The sequence below is a fragment of the Moschus berezovskii genome, chromosome 15 (genome assembly GCF_049115385.1).
Source record: "Moschus berezovskii isolate FMDL1 chromosome 15, NW_MosBer_1.0, whole genome shotgun sequence".
Lineage (NCBI taxonomy): Eukaryota > Metazoa > Chordata > Mammalia > Artiodactyla > Moschidae > Moschus > Moschus berezovskii.
In genome coordinates, this window is record NC_142474.1 from 59,387,289 (window position 1) to 59,406,687 (window position 19,399).

General features: G+C 38.7%; 1 protein-coding gene across 2 annotated transcripts in view; it reads left to right on the forward strand.

The window, feature by feature from the left end:
- Nucleotides 1-19,399, forward strand: part of ARHGAP21 (Rho GTPase activating protein 21) — a 131,088-nt gene that overhangs the window by 61,739 nt on the left and 49,950 nt on the right. The gene's annotated exons all lie outside the window — the stretch shown is intronic.

The window sequence follows — 19,399 nt, forward strand, 5'->3', positions numbered from 1 at the left end:
TGGGAAGATGTGTTAATTCTAAAAAACAAATAGGGCATCTCCAAATTCAAAGTTAAACAGCATAGGATACCCAAATGTGCCAGACACCAGAAGTAGGACCTGGAAAGCAACTAAAACCAGAGTATCAAAAACAAAATCTTGAAATATGATCTTCCAGAAGCCCAAACTCTTATTTATAGGATGATTTAAATAATGTTTACAGATAGTTTTGATTATACATGATTGTCTCAAGTGCTGACTGCTGTAGAAAGTACACGTTAACCATCTCCTTCCTTCCTTCCTCTCTTGTCATAATAATTCCAAATTCCCCCAGAGAGAAATATAATTGGCCTAGTTCATCATTTAATGAACAGCACTCACTATGTTTAGAGAGCAGATGTTCTTCACTTTAATGAAGAGCTAAATTCTGAAGAGCTGAGAAGATTGAGTATATCTTATGCCATTGATTTCCATTAATAGACTGAAAACCTATTCCCTCAGGATAATAGAACACTAAAATATGGACCTGAAAATTGGTTAGAAGAAGAAATTCTTATTATGCTTAGATCTATGGTCTGTGGCATGGTGGTAGGGTGTCAGGATTGTGTTCTTGTTACTTTAGAAATGTAGAAATACTGAGTGGGGTTCACTCATCTCGTATCATTGAAAGGGAGCATTAACTGAACCTCTTTGGATCCATTTTTAATTGTATTGACAGTTAATTGTTTTGAATTCCTCTGGTAGTTATACTAAATATAGCTTAGTAAATATACTAATATGTGGTATATTAGTTCTTTACCAACTGAGCTATCAGGGAAGTCCATATTAACATATAGTAAATATACTACTAACTTGGTAAATATACTTATTAGTTACCTACTTTTATTAACTTCTAGTGCTATTCAGTTGAACATAAGTCTTAAGGTGTCTTGAAAATATTTTACAAAGTAGAATTGATGATGATAATGTTCATGGTGATGATGGTGATGATGAAGACAGTGATGGGGTGATGATAATGGTGGGGGTGATGATGATGGTGGTGGTAACAGGGTGGAGGTGGCAGCAACAGCAGCTAACTTATAATGTGCCAGTTACTGTTCTAAGACACTGTGTGGTTAACTCATTTAATCATCACAACTTTCTGAGATGGATATTATCACCTCCATGTTAAAAAAAATTAATTCACTTATTTTAATTGGAGGCTAATTACAGTATTGTGGTGGGTTTTGCCATACATTGACACCTCCATTTTTAAAATGAGGAAATTGAGGCACAAAGTGTCTACATAGCAAGTGATAGAACTGAACAGTCTGATTCTAGAGTTTTCTCTCAATTCCCACCCCAGCTTCTCAGAAAGCTCTTTCTTAACTCATTCTTAAAAATGTGTAATAAAGAGGGTTCTGTTCCCTTGAAAGTCAAGCAGTATTAAAAAAAAAAAAAATCACTGATTCAACTTTCAGATAAAATTTGGTTAACATTCCTTTCAGACTTGTTCTTTAGTTTCTTCTTTGTTTTTATAATTAAACATGTACTGTTGGCTTAAATCTGCTGGGCTTAAGGATAAAGCATCATTACTTTAATGTCTGCAATTGGTTTTCATGTTTGATTTAGTTACATAATGACAGATAACACTTTGTTTTGTTTTGTGTGTGTGTGTGTGTGCGTGAAATGAGTACTTAGAGGTATTTACCCAAGATAAATGAAACATGCCTGCAAAAATACTTGTACAGAATTGTTCATAGTTGGTTTTTCATATTAAATAAAACACTGGATTGAGCTGACCAAAATAGTAAACAGCATATGAATGGGTGACTAAATTGTAGTATATCTGCTTGTGGACTACACATGGCATCAGGGGTCAATCTCAAAAACATTTCTTTTCTTGAGGTGAAATTCACCTAATATAAAGTTCACCATTTTAAAGTGAACAATTCAGTGACATTTAGCACAGAATTAAAAGGTGTGTGTACAATGTGTATCTGCCCCCTCTATCTAGTTCTAGAATATTCCATCACTGCAAAAAGAAACCCATGTCCAGTAGGCAGTCATTCACTGTTCTCCCTTCGCCCTGGTCCTGGGCAACCACCAATCTACTTTCTGTCCCCGAGGAACTTAACCTATTCAAAATATTTCATATAGGTGGAATCATACATGGGTAATCTTTTTCGTGTGGCTTCCTCCACTTTAGTGTTAATGTTTTCAAGGTTTGTACATGTGTCACATATATCAATACTTCATTCCTTTTTATGGATGAACAATGGTATGTTGTTTGTACATACCACAGTTTGTTTATCCATTCATTTGAGCCGTTTCTGCCTTTGAAAGTGAAAGTGTTAGTTGCTCAGTCCTGTCCAACTCTTTGTGATCACATGGACTGTAGCCTACCAGGCTCCTCTATTCATAATTCTCCAGCCAAGAATACTGGAGTGGGTTGCCATTTCTTTCTCCAGAGGATCTTCCAGACTCAGGGATTGAACCCTGGTTTCCTGCGTTGCAGGCAGATTCTTTACAGTCTGAGCCACTAGGAAGATGCCTTTAGATTGTTGTGATTAGTGCTGTAAACATACATGTGCAAGTATTTGCTTACATTCCTCTTTTTAATTATTTGAGGTATATATGTAGGAGTGGAATTGCTGGGTCATGTGGTAATTATTTGTTTAACATTTTGAGGATCTACTGAACTGTTTTTCATACCACCTGCACCATTTTTAAATTTCCATTGGCAATATATGATTTATATATATCTTCTCTCATTCTGTAGGTTGTCTTTTTATTTTCTTGATAATGTCCTTGGATGCACACAATTTTAACTTTTGGTGAAATCTCATTTATCTACTTTGGTTTTTCATGCTTTTCCTATGAAGCTTTATTTTGATTAATGAAGAAGGCAAACACAAAAGAGTACACACTGTCTAATTCCATTTATGTGAAACTCTAGGAAAGACAAATCTACACAAATCTGTGGTTGCCTGAATTGACTGGAAAGGGGCACAAGGGAAGTTTTTGGCATGATGGAAAGATTCTAGATCTTGATTGTGGTGGTGGTTGCATGGGTGTGTACATTTGTAAAAGCTTCAGTCAGTTCAGTTCAGTTCAGTCGCTCAGTCGTGTCCGACTCTCCGCGACCCCATGAATAACAGCACGCCAGGCCTCCCTGTCCATCACCAACTCCCAGAGTTCACTCAAACTCATGTCCACAGAGTCGGTGATGCCATCCAGCCATCTCATTCTCTGTCGTCCCCTTCTCCTCCCGCCCCTAACCTTTCCTAGCATCAGAGTCTTTTCCAGTGAGTCAACTTGTTGCATGAGGTGGCCAAAGTATTGGAGTTTCAGCTTTAGCATCAGTCCTTCCAATGAACACCCAGGATTGATCTCCTTTAGAATGGACTGGTTGGATCTCCTTGCAGTCCAAGGGACTCTTAGGAGTCTTCTCCAACACCACAGTTCAAAAGCATCAATTCTTCAGCGATCAGCTTTCTTCACAGTCCAACTCTCACATCCATACATGACCACGGGAAAAACCATTGCCTTGACTAGACGGACCTTGGTTGGCAAAGTAATGTCTCTGCGTTTTAATATTCTATCTAGGTTGGTCATAACTTTCCTTCCAAGGAGTAAGCATCTTTTAATTTCATGGCTGCAATCAGCATCTGCAGTGATTTTGGAGCCCAAAAAAATAAAGTCTGACACTGTTTCCACTGTTTCCCCATCTATTTCCCATGAAGTGATGGGACCAGATGCCATGATCTTTGTTTTCACGAACTGTTAAATGGGTACATTTTATGTTAAGTCATAAGAAAGTTGATTTAAAACAAAAAGAACGTATTCAATTCAGTTATTCAGTCTATTGTTAGTGTATATTTAGATTTGTTTCCAATGTTCAGCTGTTTCAAGCAGTACAACTATGAGCCATCTTATTACATGTACTTTGTGCATGTATGTACTCATTTCTGGTGGGTATGTATATCTAGGAATGGCATTACTGAATCATAGGTATGAACCATTGTATGCACATAGGTATGCACACCTTTGGTAGGTATGGCTAACACTATAATCATTTCCAAAGTGATTATACCAGTTCACACATCCATCAGCAGGGTATGAGAATTCTAGTTTCTCCATATCTTTACTAACACTTGACATTTGTCATTTTAATTTTATTCATTTTAGTGAGTGTGTGGTGGTGTGGAATTTGGGTTAAAGTTTCTTGACACTGATGAAGTTGATTACCGTTTATTTGGTTATAGCTATCAGTCCTTTTAAATAATTTGTTCAGTTCAGTTCAGTCGTTCAGTCGTGTCCGACTCTTTGAGACCCCATGAATCACAGCACGCCAGGCCTCCCTGTCCATCACCAACTCCCGGAGTTCACTCAAACTCATGTCCATTGAGTCGGTGATGCCATCCAGCCATCTCATCCTCTGTCGTCCCCTTCTCCTCCTGCCCCCAATCCTTCCCAGCATCAGACTCTTTTCCAGTGAGTCGGCTCGTCGCATGAGGTGGCCAAAGTATTGGAGTTTCAGCTTTAGCATCAGTCCTTCCAATGAACACCCAGGATTGATCTCCTTTAGAATGGACTGGTTGGATCTCCTTGCAGTCCAAGGGACTCTCAAGAGTCTTCTCCAGCACCACAGTTCAGAAGCATCAATTCTTCGGCTCTCCGCTTTCTTCACAGTCCAACTCTGGAACCTTCAAATATTTTTGATGAAGACTTTCTTAGTTTTGTGTTTAGCAGATATTCTGCTGTGACTTGCCTTTCAACTTCTTATTAGTAATTCTGATAAAGGGAAGTTCTTATTAGTAATTCTGATAAAGGGAAGTTCTTAATTTAGTCTGATTTATCAATCTTTTCTTTTATGGTTAGGGCTTCCCTGATGACTCAGATGGTAAAGAATCTGCCTGCAATGCAGGAGACTTGAATTCACTTCCTGCGTCAGGAAGATCCCAGATCATCAATCTTTTCTTTTATAAAGTTAATACTTTAGATATTATTGTAGAACTTTTTTTTTCTACTACAAGGTCATGAAGATATTCTCCTTTATTATTTTCCAAATACTTTATTGTTTTGTCATTGACAATTAAACCTAGAATTCACCTGTAATTGATTATTTTTACATGTAGTATAGGATCAAGGTTAATTTTTTTCCCCATATGGATATGAATTGGCCTGGCAATATTCAGGGAAAAATCTGTACTTTTTCTACTGCTTAATAATACCACCTGATCACACAGTGTCTGTATATGTTTTGGTTGGTTTCTGGACCTTATTCTATTCCAGGGATTGACATATGGCTCATTTTTGTATAGCTTTCAAACTGAGAATAGTTGTATATTTTTAAAAGGTTGCTTAAAAACAGAATATGAGACAGAGACTGTATGACTCCTGCAAAGGCTAAAATTTTAGCATCTGGCCCTTTACAGAAGAGTTTGCCAAACTCTGTTCCATTCCATTGGTCACTTTCTTTGGAGAAAGACTGATCTTAATTACTACAGCTATATAATAAGGGTTGCTGTTAGATAGGATAAATCTTCCAGTTTTGTTTTCAAGTTTGGATTGGCTGTTCTTGTCCATTTGCAGTAACACGCACACACACACAAGATATTATGGAAAAACCTGAATGAACTTTTTAGTCAACCCAATACAAATTCTTCTGGAATTTTGATTGGTTTTATATTATTTACAGTAGTTGAATATTTGAAATATTGAATCTTTCAATCTATGAATGTGGTATATCTCTTCCACGAATGAATTTTGAATTTTTCTGCGTCTTTTTGGATAATCATTGGACTTTTTTTCTCCTTTAAGCTCTTAAAATAGTGAATTATGGGCTTCCTTGGTGGCTCAGACAGTGAAGAATCCACCTGCAATACAGGAGACCCAGGTTTGATCCCTGGGTCGGGAAGATCCCCTGGAGAAGGGAATGGCTACCCACTCCAATATTCATGCCTGGAAAATCCCATGGACAGAGAAGCCTGGCAGGCTACAGTCTGTGGGGTCACAAAGAGTTGGACATGACTGAGCAACTAAGCATAGTGAATTATATTGATTTATTTTTTAAATGTTAAATTGACTTTGCATTATAGAACTAAACCAAGATTGTTCCTAATGTATGACACTTTTTGTATATTACCATATTTGGTTTTCTACTTTATTTAGAATTTCTGCATCTCTGTTCAAGGATAGCTTTCACATAAAAGTGGACATTGGTCTTTTTGATATTTGATGTATCATTTGGGTTCCCTGAGAAGCAAACAACAAGACAGAAACAATGGCAAAACACTATTAGACATGGCACAGGTTAATTGGGGGAAATGCCTGTGGAAAGAGGCAGGCAAGGATGGAGAAGACTTAAAATTGTGATACAGGTCTGTCACCTGTGAAAGAAGAGAGAAAAGGAAGGATTTGGTAGGAAGGCAATTATGGCATATCTCTTAGAAGGCCTGTATTGGGCCAGAGAGGAGGAGTCCCCAAGCCAACACTTAGGAGGCCCTTAGGAGAATTCTGCTTTGCAGGGGTAAGAGAGTGGCAAATATGACCTTCCTGGGACCATGATGGTATTTTATTTCTTTTTTTTTCTATTTTTATTATTTACTTATTTATGTATATCACTATATTGTTATTTATAATATTCATATATAGTAAATGTATAATAGATATGAATATAGTATATAAATGTTTTAAAAATATATAAATATAAAATAGATTATAAATTTTAAAAGATTTATATATATAATTTGAAACTATGATGTGACAAACCTAGACAACATATTAAAAAGCAGAGACATCACTTTGCCGACAAAGGTCCGTATAGTCAAAGCTATGGTTTTTCCAGTAGTCATGTATGGATGTGAGAGTTGGACCATGGGGAAGGCTGAGTGCTGAAGAATTGATGCTTTTGAATTGTGGTGCTGGAGAAGACTCTGGAGAGTCCCTTGGACAGCAAAGAGATCAAACCAGTCAATCCTAAAGGAAATAACCCTGAGTACTCATTGGAAGGATTGTTGCTGAAGCTGAAGCAACCAATCCTTTGGTCACCTAATCCGACTCTTTGGAAAAGACCCTGAGGCTGGGGAAGATGGAAGGCAAAAGGAGAAGCGGGCAGCAGAGGATGAAATGGTTAGGTAGTATCACTGACTCAGTGGATGTGATTTGAGCAAACTCTGGGAGATAGTAAAGGACTGGGAAGCCTGGTGTGCTGCAGTCCATGGGGTTGCAGGGTCGGACACAACTTAGCAACTGAACAACAACAACAACACAATATGCATTTTTTTAAATATTGAAAGAGCTTGTAACTTTTTGTTAAAGGGAGAACTTGACAGCTTTCAAATATGTTCAATAGTTTTCAAGTGTTTGAAAGGATATTTTGGACAAGGGGGAGTAGATGCCATTTCACAGCTAGTGGAAGATGCAGGTAGCCTCTTTCCCTGATTCTCTTCTGGAAAATCCCTACTCGTATTTTGGACACAGTTAATCTAAGTGATTGTGGTAAACAAGTAGAGACTTTCTGCTTCCTCATATACCTGTTCCTGAGAGGTGAAGACAGTAACACAGACCTGATACAGGAAAATAGAAAAATAAGAAGGGAGATTCTGTCTTTTATCAATAATTGGTCATCAGAAGGTCCAAAGTAAAATTTTCCTACATACTCAGACTAGTCATTATGTTTATTAAGAAAATGTTTTTATGTGTTACTTTGAGAACAGAGATTATTAAGGGGAGAAACTGTCATTGAATTTTTGAATTTTCATTACATTTTGAATTCATCATTGAATTTTCAGTGCCTGCTAAGTGCATGACACATAGTAGGACCACAAATATTTGTTGAGTAAATGTGTTGAATAAAGGGGGTGCCACTGCTTTCACATGGCACTATTCCCAAATGACTTTTCCCAAAACTGCAGAAGTTAGCACATTAGTATCTGACCTCAGCTGTGAACTATTGTCTCTTTTCCCAAAACTGTTCCTTTCTATTTTTCTTTCTCCCATCAGTCCCCCTTTAACACAAAGTCTCAGTGACACTTTTTAAAACTAGGAATCTTATTTCACATAGTTAATAAGTGTATAAGCTGGAACACTAATAGCAAAATACAGTAATCCAGGAGCTTAGTAGGAATTTGTAAAATAAACTGGTACACTGGTCAAGTTTGATGAGAGGTTTAAAAAAAATTTAACTTCACTTTAGAAGGTCCCAGGAAACCATTTTTACAATAATCTAAAATGAAGGGAATTTGATTACATTACAAGTAGGTATTGTCAGAAATCCAATTTTTGGAGTAGATTTTAAGGCTTTGTGTAAGACATTGTATGAAGGTAGTTTGGCAGTCGGGATGATAAATACAATTTTAAAATCTCTTTAGTGGTTCTAAATTCTTTAGGAAATATGAAATCTAGGAGTTCAGAGAATTAATTGGAGATACCGAACAACAGAGCTATAAAGGTGAAAGTTCAGGGAAGCACATGTTTGGAGTATTAATGTTCCAAACTGTCCTGGAAATCACTTCTCTAAAGAAAATATTGTTCCAGAGATTACCTGTAACTAGGTGATTCTGAGCTGTCTTTTCTTAGTTGCTCTGTGACTTAAGACCTTGATCATAGACACAGCCTATTTTGTTTCCAGTTAGTCTGTACTCAAAATATGATTCATAGATCCAGTTAATAATAAAAAGTGAACTCTTTTTTTTTTTTTTTTTCTGGCCGTGCCATGTAGGATGCAGAATCTCAGTTTCCCAACCAGGGATAGAATCTGTGCCCCCTGCATTGGGGGCATGAAGTCTTAACCACCGGACCCCCAGGGAAGTCCCCCAAAGTGAATTCTAATAATGATGCGTAAATTGCTTTCAAAGTTTTAGCAGATAACTTCATCTCCGGTGTGGAACTGCAATAGAAATATTTTGCGTATGAATGCTAAATGCATTAAGTCTAGAAATATCCTTCCTGTTGTTTATTCATTCTCTTAGCTGATATTTGTTGAGTCATTGCCATGAGCCAGTCACTAAACTAATTGCTGGGAAGGGAGCAATATGGCCTCTAATCTCACTTCCTTTAGCTAGTGATTCAGATGTCACCTGCTAGAGAGGACTTCCCTGACCATTTCCTAAAAATAGCATTCCCACCCCGCCTCTCCCTCTCCTTCCCTTCTCACCCTGCTCATTTCTCTCCTTCACACCTTTCACCATCCCTCCTACTACTTTTTTCTCAGACGTTTTTCTGCCTTAGTTGGATTGTTGAGTGGAAAGATGATTATTATTTTTTAAATGTTAAAAATAATTTGTTTGTATGTATTTATGGCTATACAGCATGTAGCATGTTAGTTCCCTGACCAGGAATTGGGAACTCAGAGCCCTAACCACTGGACTACCAGGGAATTCCCAACTTTATTTTGTTTTTCATCTTTTTTACTTTGCCAACAAAGGTCTGTCTAGTCAAGGCTATGGTTTTTCCAGTGGTCATGTATGGATGTGACAGTTGGACTATGAATAAAGCTGAGCGCTGAAGAATTGATGCTTTTGAACTGTGATGTTGGAGAAGACTCTTGAGAGTCCCTTGGACTGCCAGGAGATCCAACCAGTCCATCCTAAACGAGATCGGTTCTGGGTGTTCATTGCAAGGACTCATGTTGAAGCTGAAACTCCAATACTTTGGCCAACTGATACGAAGAGCTGACTCACTGGAAAATACCCTGATGCTGGGAAAGATTGAGGGCAGGAGGAGAAGGGGACGACAGAGGATGAGATGGTTGGATGGCATCATCGACTCGATGGACATGGGTTTGGGTGGACTCTGGGAGTTGGTGATGGATAGGGAGGCCTGGCGTGCTGCAGTTCATGGGGTCGCAAAGAGTCGGACATGACTGAGTGACTGAACTGAGCTGAATCTTTTTTAGGTATTACAGTTCAATGAGCTTTTATTTATTTATTTATTTAGGTCACCTTGCAGGCATGTGGGATCTTAGTTCCCTGGCCAGGAATCAAACCCATACCCCTTGCCTTGGAAATGCAGAGTGTTAACCACTGGATCACCAGGAAAGTCCTCCCAATTTTACTTTGTCTATTACTTTTTTCTTTAAACCCAGAACAGTTCCTGGCCTATATACACTTAATAACTCTTTATATAGGATGATAGAAGATGAAGGTGTAAAATAATTACACAAGTGTAGGAAAAAAGAAGTCTGCACAACTGTGGCAGGGTCTGAGCACGGAGAGTCATCTAACCACCAGGGAAGCTTTCTTAGATAGTGTGTGCTTTGCGCTGAATAGGATTTTATCAGGTCAAAGGAACACCAGCATTTGAGAACAGATTTCAGAGGTATTTAGAAATTGTATTTGTCCATCTTTGGTGATAGGACTTGGGGGTAGAATGTATGTCACTGGTTAAAGATGAATTGTGATTTTTGCTTGGTTTTTCTGGTATGAGTGAGTGGATGGATGGAGGTACCATTGATTGATGGATACAGAAGGGAAACACACCCTCCTCCTTCCCCGGGGAAAAAAGTTTAGTTTGGGATAATTTAGAGCTTCTTGATGAGGGTGAAAGAGGAGAGTGAAAAAGCTGGTTTACAACTCAACATTCAAAAATGAAGATCATGGCATCCAGTCCTATCACTTCATGGGAAATAGTTGGGGAGAAAATGGAAACAGTGACAGATTTTATTTTCTTGAGCTCCCAAATCACTGCAGATGGTGACTGCAGCCATGAAATTAAAAGATGTTTGCACCTTGGAAGGAAAGCTATGACAAAGCTAGAAAGCGTATTAAAAAGCAGGGACATCACTTTGCTGACAAAATTACATACAGTCAAAGCTGTGGTTTTTCCAGTAGTCATGTATGAATGTGAGAGTTGGACCATGAAGAAAGCTGAGTGCTGAAGAATTGATGCTTTTGAACTGTGGTGCTGGATAAGACTCTGGAGAGTCCCTTGGACAACATGGAGATCAAACCAGTCAATCCTAAAGGAAATCAACCCTGAATGTTCATTGGAAGGACTGATGCAGAAGCTGAAGCTCCAATACTTTGGTCACCTGATGCAAAGAGCCAACTCACTGGAAAGACCCTGATGCTGGGAAAGACTGAGGACAGGAGAAGGGGCCGACAGATGATGAGAAGGTTGAATGGCATCACTGACTCGATGGACATGAGTTTGAGCCAACTCTAGGAGACAGTGAAGGAAAGTGAAGCCTGGTATGCTGCGGTCCATGGGGTTGCAAAGAGTCGGACACCACTTAGTGAATCTACATCAACAACAACAACAACATTTCTAATGCCTGTAGAATGTTCAGTACCTAGTTGAAGTTTTGAAAGTGGAGCTCATAAGGAGAGGTGAGAGTTGCAGATAAATTTGCAAGTCATCATTATGTATGCTACAGTTAAGCACTAGTCATAAATACAATCAGAGAGCATGATGACGTCCAGCATAAAGGTAGACCCCTAGGGAAGGCAACATCTTAGAGCTGGTCAGAGAAAGAAGAATCAGAAAGGAAATCTAATAATAAATTTTGGAAGGTATAAGGACAACCAGGAGGAGTTGATGGCTTGCTAATTAAGAGATGATCATTTTAGGGGAGAGTGGATAACTTGTCATTCATCCTAGAAGATTCTTTTTAGGATGTAAACTAAAAAGATACCATTTGATCTGACCTGACTGACAAGTAGCAGATTGGTAAAGTTACCGAGAACAGTTTCAGTGCAGTGGTCAGAGGGAATCAGGCATGTCAGTGGGCTGTGACGTGAATTAGCTCAGGGAATGGGTGGGAGGTGGGGGTGGGCGTGCTGTCCCCCAAAGATTCTTGTCAATGTCTGAGAAACCATGGATTAGAAGTAAAGAAATGAAGGTAGGTGTGAGTGTAGACTATGCTTTAAGAAGTAAGAAAATGAAGGGATGGAGAATGAGAGATGGTAGCTATGTGGCAGAGTGGGGAGAGGTTCTGTTGTTTTTTTTTAAGTTTGGGAAGCTTTTGTGTGTTTCGAGATCTGGAGAGAAGAAGAAAGAGATTGGTTTTATAGTTGAGAAGAGACCATTTGGGGAGCAAGGTCCTGAAGAATACTGGTAATTAAATCCTCACCTGTGATAGAACAAAGGGAAGTAAGGGTGTTTTTGTTGTTTAGTTGCTCAGTTGTGTCTGACTCTTTGCAACTCCATAGACTGTAGCTTGCCAGGCTCCTCTGTCCTTGGGATTTTCCAGGCAAGAATATTGGAGTGCATTGCCATTTCTTTCTCCAGTGGATCTTCCCGACCCAGGGATTGAACCCTCATCTCCTGCATTGGCAGTCGGGTTCTTTACCACTGAGCCACCAGGGAAGCGGAGGGATGGGTAGGGAAAGATTTTTTAAAAGAAAAAAATGAGGATACAGTAGTTGAGATAGAGTGAAGTAAGAGATACAGTTATCTAAACAGTGTGAGGAATCAAGATGGCAGAGCAAGTTCTCAAAGGTTAAGAGAAGCTTGATATGGCAACCTCAAGAGAAAGGGAATTAAAATATTCAATACAAGCAGGAGACTCTAGTCAGTAGTGTCAAACGCTTAGCTCAACTGGGAAACTATACGCAGTTTTACTCAGTTGACATTGCACCAAGAACAAGAGCAGAGGGAGGGTCTGGTTGGAATTGTCCATAGCTGGACACTGGCAAGTGGGATGCTTTGGAAGGTCAAGGGGGAGAGGAAGTTGAGGTTGCTGGTGAGTTTGGTTGTAATACTGAACTGTGGGTAAACTTATGAGAAAGTGATTTCTGAAGGAGACTGGATAGTCTTGAAGACTAGAGAGGACTAAGGGTTTGAAGAAAGATGGGCAGGTTTTATCAATTACGTGGTTGGGCAGTGGTATGGTCAGGGAGGGAAAGATAGTTGCCTGTGGTCAGTGCACTCCAGCACATTTTTCTGGGTTTGCAGAGAACTTAAAATCTGGTACAACTGGAATAACAGGACTGTGAATCCACATGTGATACATACTTTGTGAAATTCCTGAAGCTTCAGAGAGGGGGAAAAAGCGATGTCGCAGAAACTTCAAATACTCCAGAAGACAGATCCCAGGACTGTTTTGTTCGTCGCAGAGTAATCAGCTCCTGGCAAGTTGTCGGTTGTCCGAGCTCAGTAAATATTTGTTGAATGAATAACACCCTCCAGAGTATTTCTTGACTGGGAGATTTTTAATGCTGGAAAATTATGGTTCGCAACTGACACCTAGTGGTGACAGCATTTTCTTTCTTATTTCAGAGAAATAGTACAGATCAGTGGCCGTAACAGTAATAGCTTTGTTCCTGAAACAAGTCTCTGAGTTGATTTTGGGCAGTCTTGCTATTGGCATTTACCAGGAGTTTAATTTGAAGCAATCAGCAGTAATATTTCCAGAACGTCCACTGTATGCCAGACACTGTTCTGTGTGCCAGAGATTTTCATGTGGTGTATATTCTCTTGTATATAGGACCTCACTGAATTTGAATACATAGGTAGAGCGTTCCACTGGGAGTGGAAAACTTGTTCCAGAACTTAATTTTAGGTTTTTTTTTGTGTGTGTGATTTTACATGTGAGACCTTTCTAAGTTTATTTCATAGGTTTTTTGGTGCTAACATTTCTATGTCAAGAAATACTTTTCATTAATGTTCAGTTCAGTTCAGTTCAGTTCAGTCGCTCAGTCGTGTCCGACTCTCCGCGACCCCATGAATCACAGCACGCCAGGCCTCCCTGTCCATCACCAACTCCCGGAGTTCACTCAAACTCATGTCCACAGAGTCCGTGATGCCATCCAGCCATCTCATTCTCCGTCGTCCCCTTCTCCTCCCGCCCCCAACCTTTCCCAGCATCAGAGTCTTTTCCAGTGAGTCAACTCGTCGCATGAGGTGGCCAAAGTATTGCAGTTTCAGCTTTAGCATCAGTCCCTCCAGTGAACATCCAGGATTGATCTCCTCCAGAATGGACTGGTTGGATCTCCTTGCAGTATAAGGGACTCTCAAGAGTCTTCTCCAACACCACAGTTCAAAAGCATCGATTCTTCGGCGGTCAGCCTTCTTCACAGTCCAACTCTCACATCCATACATGACCACGGGAAAAACCATTGCCTTGACTAGACGGACCTTGGTTGGCAAAGTAATGTCTCTGCTTTTTAATATACTATCAAGGTTGGTCATAACTTTCCTTCCAAGGAGCAAGCGTCTTTTAATTTCATGGCTGCAATCAGCATCCGTAGTGATTTTGGAGCCCAAAAAAATAAAGTCTGACACTGTTTCCACTGTTTTTCCATCTATTTCCCATGAAGTGATGGGACCAGATGCCATGATCTTTGTTTTCTGAATGTTGAGCTTCAAGCCAACCTTTTCACTCTCCTCTTTCACTTTCATCAAGAGGCTTTTGAGTTCCTCTTCACTTTCTGCCATAAGGGTAGTGTCATCTGCATATCTGAGGTTATTGATATTTCTCCCGGCAATCTTGATTCCAGCTTGTGCTTCTTCCAGCCCAGCGTTCCTCATGATGTACTCTGCATATAAGCATTAATGTTAGGTTTTCATTAATGTTAGGTAGCCTTTTAGGGAGATTGAGGTAAGGAAGTCTCGGGTTTGTTGTCAGTTTATATGATACACATTGTGCAAGATAACTATATAGTATGGAGAACTGTGAACAGATTTTATCTTTCCTTCATTGTTGTTCAGTCACTAAATCATGTCCGACTCTGACCCCCATGAACTGCAGAACACCTGGCTTTCCTGTCCTTCACTGTCTTGCTCAAACTCATGTCCATTGAGTCAGTGATGCCATCCAACTATCTCATCCTCTGTCACCCCCTTCTCCTCCTGCCTTCAATCTTTCCCAGAATCAGGGTCTTTTCCAATGAGTCAGCTCTTTGCATCAGGTGGCCAATGAATTGTAGCTTCAGCTTCAGCATCAGTCCTTCCAGTGAATATTCAGGATTGATTTCCTTTAGGATTGACTGGTTTGAGCTCCATGCTGTCCAAGGGACTCTCAAGAGTCTTCTCCAGCACCAGATTTGAAAGCATCAATTCTTCAGTACTCAGTCTTCTTTATAGTCCAACTCTCACATCCGTACATGACTACTGAAAAAACCATAGCTTTAACTATATGGATCTTTGTTGACAAAGTGATGTCTGTGCTTTTTAATATGTGTCTAGGTTTGTCATAGCTTTGCTTCCAAGGAGCAGGAAGTAAAGTTCTGATATGTTAGTAATCATGCTGACGTATTTAAAGTATTTATGAATGAACTGACATGATACCTAGGATTTGCACTAAAATACTTTAGGAAGAAAATTTGAGTGTAAATGAAACAAGATGACAGATTTTGAATAATTATTTAAGTTATGTTCATGGCCAGAGGTTATTCTACTGTTTTTCTCCACTTTTGAAAATTCTGGACATTTTCCACATTAAAAAGTAAACAAAAAAATTAGACTGGTGTGGGTAGAAAGAAAGTTTGTTATGATTAAGTTAGAGCATGATCTGTATTTTAATATTTAGCAGATTTTCTTGCTTTGCTTTGTTCCATTTGATGTTATTTGAAGATGAGGTTGAATCGCAAGTGTGTGTTTGCTTATAATGGATGAAATGTGATTGAGACCTGACAGGTGACTTTATACTGACATTGTCTAGATACTGTTGGAATTTGGACTTTAAAGCTCATAAGCTTTTTTGGACAACAGATTGGAGGCCTGGGAGATATAATTTAAACTACTAGCCATCACTGTGGAAATGAGAGTTGTCTTAAGTGGAAGTTTGGAAACACCTAGGTTTAGAAAGGAGTAGGCAATGGCAAGCCACTCCAGTACTCTTGCCTGGAAAATCCCATGGATGGAGGAGCCTGGTGGGCTGCAGTCCATGGGGTCACTAGGGGTCGGACACGACTGAGCGACTTCACTTTCACTTTTCACTTTCACACATTGGAGAAGGAAATGGCAACCCACTCCAGTGTTCTTGCCTGGAGAATCCCAGGGATGGGGGAGCCTGGTGGGCTTCCATCTATGGGGTCACACAGAGTCGGACACGGCTGAAGTGACTTAGCAGTAGCAGCAGCAGCAGGTTTAGAAAGCTGGAATGCGATTTTTTTTTTCTCTCAGTGCTTCTGCATTTACAGGGAAGAGAAGAGAAAAGGACCCAGTAATCTGCCATGACTGTCCTCTTAAATTGGATTCTACTTAATTTTCATATAGTATGTATATTCATCATTGATACATGTGGATTTTTGATGTTAAACAGTCTGTTAGGCTCTTAAAAGTGTTTTGTATGCCATTAGCAAACCAGACCCCTAAAATGAAAACTAGAAGCCTGTTTTCTTCCTTTTTTTAGAAGTCTGTTCTCAACAATTTAAAAGGAGCTATAAAATATTTCAGGCAAACAGAAAAATAAAAGGGAATGTAACTTTCAAATGCTTACTACCTTTGTCATCCTAATATTTCAACACCAGCTCATTCCTCTCTTTCTCTAAGACATAAGTTATTATAAATATGACTAAGGCCTTTCTATACCATTTCTTTTCTATTCTCTTCCCCCCAGAAGTAATTGCTAGCTTGAATTTCGTATTTATCACTTCTGCCTTAGTAGAGCCATATTCCTAAATTTAGGCTTAGTAAGTGCTTCCCCACTCCCTGGGTTTGTTTTTTTTTTTTTCTTGGCCTGTAGCGATCTACAGCCCAACAAAAAGAAGTAAAGATCATTTTTCATTATTCAAATTTAACTTTGATATATCTGTCTCAATCTACATTGTGGTTTCAATTATTAGGGGTCTGAAAAATAGATTTTAATTTCAATGAGCTATTTAATTGATTTTCTTTAAATAATTAACGCCTGGAGCCTTAGCATTCCATTATGTGACCTCTTTAGCTTTCTGCCTTTGTGGAGAGCACATGCCTTCTAAGCCTTATCTAGCTTTCATATTAAGCCCAGTTTAATTTCAACAGCCTTTTCTTGTGTAGAGATAGATAGAACATTTCTTTGTTTTTGTCTCTTTTTTTTAATAGCAAAGAAATCGATAAAAAAGAAACTTAAATCTGTCATTATGAAAACAGATTTGTTTTAATTAAAAAAGTTGTTTGATAGCATGTTTGTGAAATCTGAGAGAGAAGGAAAATTTAAAAAAAAATCTCAATCTGAATAATTGCCATTGTTTTCTGCTGCTTTGCTTTAGGTTGAAATGTAAGATGGTATTTCTTTGTTTAAAGAATTTTTTTTAACTGCTAAGAAATACATTTCTCTTGTCCCTATAGGGAACAGAAAACTATAGGATTCTATGATCTATCCCTCTGTGTGTCTTCATTATAGGCTCTTGTTTGTAACTAGTATAGTTCAAAATCTATTGCTTCAGAAAATAATCGGTTTGCTTTAGTCTGCTTGCTCTGTGTACTTCATATTTCAAATTTTGAAGCAATTTAAATTCAGTTGTTTTAGGTTTTAGCATTCTCCAAAGAAGAGGGTCATTCTGGCTTTTGGACACCAATCTCTTTAATACACTGGGCTTCCTAGATGGATCAGTAGTAAAGAATCCTCCTGCCAGTGCAGGAGTTGCTGGAGTCATGGATTCGATCCCTGGGTCGGGAAGATCCCCTGGAGAAGGAAATGGCAACCCACTCCAGTATCCTTGCCTGGAGAATTCCATGGACAGAGGAACCTGGAGGGCTACAGTTCTTGGGGTCCCAAAGAGTCAGATGTGACTGAACGACTGAGCACACACACACTCTTTAAGACACATTTGTAGTTTGTGTCAGAGTTACTGGAATGTTTTAGTACAGTCTCTCTTAATTTTTTTTTGTCATTCTTTGGTTTCTACTCTTCAGCTTCCCTCTAATATGAGACGGTTAAGTTTGTATCGTTCCTCTCTAGACCAATATTTAATCATGCCTTGACAGTGTGACAGTGCTGTGTCCCCGGCCTCATTCATCCCTGCCTAAAGGTTTATCATCAGACTTAGCATCGTAGTAACATTCCTTAAAAACCTACTTGTACCCAGCTTTATATAAATACGTTAGTGGATTCTCTCTTTTAATCCTTACAACAACCTTGCCAGGTGAAAATAAATGATCATCATTCTCATTTTTCCCATGAGTTAACTGGGGCACCAATAAATCATTTGTTTAAAACCCCTTGAGGATGGGATTGCCAGATAAAATATAGGATGCTGAATTAAATTTGAATTTCTGATAGACAGTAGTTTTCTGCAAAATCCAGTAACCCTTCTTGGAAAGTACGTGGTAGAGCTGGGATTTTAAACCCTATAATCTGGGTCATAGGTCTCAAGCTGTTGACTGCTACATTATACTGGATATGGAGAGTAAAAATTATGCCCACCTGGATGCTCATTCAGTGTTTGGATGACAGCTATTACCTATTCATTATTGTTTCTTTTAATTGTTTTCCCCCCCAACTAATTGCATTTACTGAAATGTAAAAGTATTTGCATTCTTTCTGAGTTCAAAGTGTCACTTTCACCTTCAAGTAAATTCATATATGCTTTTTACATCTTCTTATCTATGTCTTTACTAATTGTATGTTAAGTGGCAAAATAGAATAAAATGGGACTTTTCTGGAGTACATGCTCATTTTAGCCATTCTTATTCACATAAGATCACCACCATCTTCTTCCTTTTCTCAAAGACAGAAAGATTTAGTTACATGTGCTAAAAAGACACAATTCCCTTTTCTTCTGGTAAGGAAATGACTCTTGAATAAGGTCTTTAGAAAACTAAGAAATTATAAAATACACATGAAGAATTGAAAGAGACTTTTTACTGAGAATTGCCAAGGAAGCCACTAACTCCGCCAAATGATCCTACAGGGAAGTAAGGGGTAAATTTTCCTGATGAATTGCCACAGGGTTGGACTTTTAGTTTTGCATATCTAGAAACTGATTGTAAAAAACCAAAGGCATAAGGGATTGAATAACACAGACTTTAAATTTGATGCTTGTGATTTCCAGTTCTAGTGGAATTGCAGAGAGTATATATTAAAAAGAAGACACTCTTAAAATTAATGAACTATGTGTTTAACAACATAAGACTTGAGGTCAAGGCATATAGAAATTGAAGAGAGGGATATTTCTTATTAAACCTATCTGTAATTAATGGATGCCTCTGGGAAATTTTTCTGTTGTCCAGAAGAAATTGGATAACATCTATAGTAGTAATAGCAAGTCAGAACTCTGAAGAGAGTCTAGAAAGGAAAGTGACCAAGAAGGATCAGAGAACAACTCTTAGCAGTTAAAATAGTGTTTGCTGTAAGATTGGCCCTTCTTTTAGTCTAGTCCATCTTCATGTATTTTCAGGCATAGTATATTGAAGGATTGGTCAATTTGTGGCAAAGTCTCTCTGAATTTATAGTGGTAGTCATTGCCAAGTTACTGTTTCCTTTATAGAAATTAAAACCAAATTATTTTGAACTGCATTTATTCTGTGTAAGTGAAAGTTCCTATAAGAACTTTCAGAAGTCACTATA